Raw genomic sequence first — 6,939 nt, forward strand, 5'->3', positions numbered from 1 at the left:
TTTATTTTTCCATTATTCTCCAAGGCAACCATATATAAAGAAAGTCTGTGGTCAGCTTGTAATGAGAACTACAAAAGGATGCCCTCTTATTTCCTCACTTGGATGACATGGCTTTGATAGTGCGAAATATTATCAGCTAGATAAGTTAAAAAAAAAAAAAAAAAAAAAAAAAAAAAAAAGATGGAAAAAAAAGGTTAGCCTCCAAAGATCCCAGGATAAAGCATATTACCGAAGTATTTTAAGAGCATACAAGAAAAAATCAGAAAATGGGAAAACAAGCATGCATATACCATGCAGACAGACATATTTGCACATGCACAATGCACACAAATACATTACATTACACACACACACACACACACACACACACACACACACACACACACATGTGCCCAGGATATGCTAAGAAAATATCAATTTGGCACTTAGATGCTTTTTTTGCAAGCTCTTCCCTACTTATACTTCCACCCTGCCCACCACATAAACTCCCAATCCCTTCTTTCTTTGGCACCTGTGGTCCTCTAAAAGTCCTGACAAACAAACAAAGAGTGCTGAACTCATCCAATTCCCAGTGAAAATTTAATTTCTCCTCTGTGTACTCTTCCCATAGATGTTTTATTTAACTTTCTAAGCTCTATGTTCTCATTATACACAGAACTAATAATCGTAAGTACTTCCAGATTCTAATGTATATTCAACAAGTTCATAATGCTGAATAATTAGAAAACAACATATACTGTTTATTGGTGTTTTCAATAATCATTGTCATTATTATAAGGCTCATGAAATGAAGATAACCACATAAATAAAAGGCGCAAGTCATCTGACACACAATTGAAGGCACAGCAAGTGTCAAAAGGTCTTGAAAGTACAAACTCACTTAAAACCCAGGCATCCTAGGTCAGCTACTATCACCTTAAAAAAACTGAGATACTTACAACTCCCAAACTCAAAATAGCACTGAAGTGTTGGCAAAGATATCCTTGTTGTGAAGGTACATAAAGTGCCCTTTGTGAATTTCTCTCCCCAAGTGTTAACTGACAAACAGCATGCGACACACTTGACAGTCTCCTTCAAAGGGAGTGTAAAGAAAGTGTCTGAAATACAGAGAATTTGGCTGCTCATTATAGACCCCTCTTTGGCAAACATCATGTCAAAGCATCAAAGCTTTTCAAACATTGGAGGACCTGACTTAGACTGAGATAAGAAAAGCCGATTAAACAAAAAGTTATCCTTGATTTCCAGTGTACGTTTGTTTAGTATAATTGTTCTTACAAGCTGAAGTACAGACAGGACATAATTTAATTGAAATCATGTGAACAGAAAACGACTTTAAAATTATGTTTCTACATGGTTTTCTACTCCTGACTTTGAGTGCATAATAAGTATCAGGCAAGCAAACTTCCCCAGTGAATCCCAGCCCTTCTCTTAAGTCTAATAGTCTAATCTTCTCTCTCATTGATATTAGAAGTTGCCTAAGAATTAGCTAACTTCTTAGTAAATCATTCCTTAGATTGTCATAGGACTGGGGCTCTCTCCTTGAATGGTTGATGCTTTACCTTCACTGTTAAAATGAAAATAATCTTTCAAATAAACGGAATCCCAACCTGTGAGAAATTCCCTGTTTCCTACACATACTCTAAACACATGGGAATAGCAGCTAAGACAAATATTTTAGACACAAGAAACTATAGGATGTAGATCATTTTGTAAATCAGCATGCTCCACCTTTAGCAAAACTCAGTGTTATGATTTCCAAGAGCATCAAGATTCCGCAATGAAAGATTGATTTGCTAGGCCATCAATGAAACCATTTATTTCTGTTTCATTTTTCTCAGAACTGATTTTATATAGGCTTTAACACCTTTCTCCATTGAGAATGCAAAATTCTTGAGAACGGGAACTCAGCAAAATTTTGTCAGCAATGACTTTGTCCAGGCACCTTGCAGACTTTAGAATAAAACAAGAAGACCACAGTCCCAGCCCCTTGGAGATCTCACTCTCCAGCCAGGATGAGAAAATTATAAATAGCTCCATGGAGTATGGCAGCCAATACCATGGAGATAAACTGAGGTCAAGGTGAATTATTTGAGCATTGGAAACTCAAAGCAAACACAAAGGTGAGTGTGATAGAACAGAGAACTTAGAAACAATGCACAGTGACACCTACCTAGGTTTGACTAGTAAATAAATGTGACAATACCTCTGCAACAAACAACACTGAGGAAACTAAATAGCCACATAATACATGAACAAAACTATTTCTAATCTTTCACAAACGTAATGTAAAAATAGATCAAAGATCTCATCAAGATTTAGAATATACAAGAACTTTCTGAAAATTAATATAATAGTAAGTCATCAAAAATATTGACATAGACATAGGGGATTATGTAAATTAAAAATCTCCTGTATAGCAAAGCAAAAAAAATCTCAAGAAACAGTAACAGGAAAAAAAATCTCTGCCAGCAATACATCAGAGCAGGGTCAAGAGCTACAACAACAACAAGAAGAACCCCCCCCCCCAAAAAAAAAATACTAGATCAGATAAAATATTGCAAAAAAACAAAACAAAACAAAAAAAAACCAAACACTCTAAGTCTTCTAGTCAGTGAGTTAGTGAACCGAATTGGCAATTTTTGAAATAAGAAAGACACACAAGCAATACATATTTGAAATGAAAATTAAATCTACTTTGAGATTCCATTTCACCTCAGCCAGAATGGCTAACAGTGAGCTACAAATTCTGTCCAAGATGTGGGTCAAAAGAAACACTATAGATTACTGGTTGCAATGGAAAACTGATGTAATCACTATGGAACCAGTACAGATGTTATTTAAAAATAAAAAAAAAGTACTTGTAGTTTTCCTTCTTTCAATAATTTCTTATATCACTCATAGGTATATATTTAAAGGATTCTAACCCCTAACACAGAGATATGTAGTTATGCTTATCACTGTATGATTCATAACTAAGAAATATAATCATCTTATATGTCCATCAACAAAATGTGATAAATAAATATGATACAATTTTATTTAATCATAAAGAAAAAATGAAAAATACATCAGTAAGGAAATTAGCCAGCCTCAGAGAATGCCACGTTTTCATTCCTATATAGTACCTCTCAATTCTAAGTGTGTGTGTGTGTGTGTGTGTATCATAAAACTAGAAACAGGACAATCAGAAGAAAAGATGAGACCTTAAGGGGTGGGAGAGAAAGAATAAAGAAGAGTAATGGAATACATGTGACAAGGAAGCTAAAGGAGAGCTGTGACCAGGGCAACCCAGCTCTGGATCCATGGTTCCAGATACATATGTAGCAGAAGATGGCCTTATCTGACATCAAAGGGAGGGGAGGTCCTTAGTCCTATGGAGGTTTGATTCTCTAGCATAGGGGGAATGCTAGAGCGGTAAGATGGGAGTGGGTGAGTGGGTGGAAGAGCACCCTTATAGAGACAAAAGGGGAGGGGAGAGGGAGGATAGGATGGGGTGGTTGTGGAGTAACTGGGAAGGGGGAATATCGTTTGAAATGTTAATGAGTACAATAATTAATTTTTTTAAAAGAAAAGAAAATAGGATGTTACTGAGAAAGCTTCTTAAAGAAAAAATGAACTAAGTTAATTAATTGTCTGATGCAAGTGTGGAAGGAACTGATGAATGAGAAGAGGGAGACCTACCATGCAATAGAGAAGATGAAATGGGCCCAAGCTGAGAAACCAGAGTTCCCTTAAGTAAGACATGCAGGAAAGTTGTCAGCACTTTGATATTTCTAGGCATGGGGCAATTTGCCCAAAATTTGACTTCTACTTGCAGACAGTGGAATTGAGGAAGGTCGTATCTTCGAGGGCATTTGAGGCAAGGCTTAGGACACTGGATTTGTTGCACACTGTGCTGGAAAACTGCATTCATCCTCCATTGCTAGTTTAACACATCATCAAAAATGGCAGCTTACTACATCTTGAATGCATTTATAACTTTCAAGAACCAATGTAGTCCAAGGAACCTATTCCCTTGCCTGCTCCAGCTTTTGATTGTTACCATATATATGGAATTCCATATATATATATATATATATATATATATATATATATATATATATATATATATGGAATATATCATACACATACACATATATATTCTTCTCTCATACATCCTGACTGCAGTTTCCCCTTCTTCCACTCCTCACAGATCTTTTCCACAATTTCCCTCTACCCCAGATTCATTCTTCCTCCATTTACCTTCAGAAAAGGGCAGGCCTTCCAGGATTCATAACATAACAAGTTATAATAAGACTAGGAACAAACCTCATATCAAGTATAGATCCCACTACTCCATTGGCACATCTCTTCATCTCACTCTGATTCTTCTGCCTTCGTCTTCTATACTTCAGGACCACCATGAAGATTTTGATTTTCATGCAGGAAAATTCCATCACAATAAATTTGTAGGTCGTGGGATTAGATATAAGTATATAGGTAAATGATTTGTATTAACAACGGTTATCACAGGGCTTCAGAAAAGACCAACAAGATGCAAGCATGTACTTGTCTGGAAACCACAACCTTTTTCCAATCCACGAGTTTCAGAGTTTTAGTAGCATCATATAAATGTGTTATTAAAACACCTTAGGTATTTAAAAACCTAATGTCTTAAATTCCAGTATATATCACCCTTGCTCTATTTCCCCCAGTTCAGTGGTGTGTGTGTTTGTATACTTAGAACATTGGGAATATGTATGACATATGTATGAATTTGAGTTTCTACCCATTTAAAGGAAAAAATATATATATACACATATATACAAACTCACACACACATATGTATGTAAAACCTAAATTCTTAGAACTACATGGAACATTTTTCATTAGAAGTCAAAATCAGACATGAATGTGAAATTTGACCACCAAAGTAACATGTTCTTGGATGACTTTTTATGACCTTGAGTCATAAAAAATATGCTTTCCTGCAATTTTTATTATGAGAATTAAGGAATATATAATGTTGATGATAATTATTTTGAAATTGGTGGTATCAATTAAGAAAATTTCCTTCCCACAGTCACAGGCATTCAAGTATTGGGTTGCCAGGTGACAAAGCTGTTTGGAGAGGTTGAGGAGGTGTGACTATTCCAAGGAAGTGCATCATAGCAGGTGGGGTGGCTTTGAGAGTTTAAAACCTCTCTGACATTTTGTTGTTCTTAGCATCTTGCTCTTGATTCAGAATGTGGGCCCTCAGCCATGCTTTCCAGTGGCCTTGCTTTCTACTTTCTGCCATTCCCTTGCTACACCATCAGGGACACTTATTGCTCTGGAACCAAAACCCCAAAATAAACCTTCTCTTCCTTGAATTGCCATCAGTCATGGTGTTCTACCAGAACAAAGGAAAAATAACTGATACATATGAAATTCATCGTACATTATGGAGCAAATTCTATAGAAGCATATTCAATAACATTCCACTCCTCAAGGACATGAAAAATAAAGCTGAGATATTGTCATATGTAAAATGAAATAAAATACAGAGAAGTATAATGAAGTGAGACATGTTACTGCATGCCTATAAACTGCATTTGATATGCTGAGGCAGGATCTTTTGAGGAAAGTTGAGACTATACAATAAGATCTGTCTTTAAAAGAGAAAACATAGAAAGGGATTGCAGCTTAGTTTTGTCACGAATATTTTATCAAGTTTCTTGCAATTCACTATTCTTAGGAGCCACTTCCACCATGGAACTCTCCAGTGTATTTCCCTGAGTCTAGGCTTACAACAGTATTCTTTTCCTTTATTAACATGACTTATGGATATTGAAGAACAGAAGCAAATACCATTAATGTTACCACGGACCCAAAGCTGTTTCCAATCCTTTTTCCTTGCTCCAAATCATAGTCCCTTCAAAGATGGGAGGACATAAGATATTCAGAATTTGGAGGGACTTAATAATCATTTTCTTGGAAATATTAAGGTGGCCCTCTGGCTAGCATCATTGGCTCATCAGAGGATGGGAATGAACACTGAGCAAGCAAAGACAGGCTCTTGGGGATGCTGTGAATTCACACGTATGCACTCCGACCCACATCAGGGCACAGATGTGAGTGTGCAGCATTCAAATGACAGGCTTGAGATAGTGGGAAAGCACTGGCATGAAGTCAAGGAGGCTTGCTTTTAATCTGTAGCTGAGAGGCCATGCACAAATCATTTATTCCAGTTCCCTAATGTTTTTGACTAATTCACTCAAAAAGAATCCAGGCCCTTCCAAGAGCATGGAGCCTTTCTCAGCAGGTGTGTGGGATAAGCTAAGGGAGAGAGAGTGACCATGAACAGAGGTAAAAAGCACTGGCTCCTTTCAAGTACTTGTTTGTGGAGTATGTTTGAGACATGTGGGAATTATTTTTCTTCACAAGCTATATCCCTTCATCCCAAGGATGGTGACATGCTTTAGAAAATGACTTTAGCAGAAATGTATAATACAGACAGAAGTGAGTAAGTACTAGTTGAGCATTTTCCTTTTGTTTTTAAACTTTAAAAATTCCTAAAAACATCAACCCATTAAATATTCATCTGTAGACATTGAAATTATTTTTTCCATTTTTATTAGGTATTTACTTCATTTACATTCCAAACGCTATTCCCAAAGTCCCCTATACCCTCCCCCCACCGCAATCCCCTACGCATCCACTCCCACTTCTTGACCCTGGTGTTCCCCTGTACTGGGGCATATAAAGTTTGCAAGACAAAGGGGCCTCTCTTCCCAATGATGGCTGACTAGGCCATCTTCTGCTACCTATGCAGCTAGAGACACGAGCGCTGGGGATACTGGTTAGTTCATATTGTTGTTCCACCTATAGGGTTGCAGACCCCTTCAGCTCCTTGGGTACTTTCTTTAGCTCCTCTTTTGGGGGCCCTGTGTTCCATCCAATAGCTGACTGTGAGCATCC

The sequence above is a fragment of the Mus pahari genome, chromosome 17 (genome assembly GCF_900095145.1).
Source record: "Mus pahari chromosome 17, PAHARI_EIJ_v1.1, whole genome shotgun sequence".
In the NCBI taxonomy this organism is placed as follows: Eukaryota; Metazoa; Chordata; class Mammalia; order Rodentia; family Muridae; genus Mus; species Mus pahari.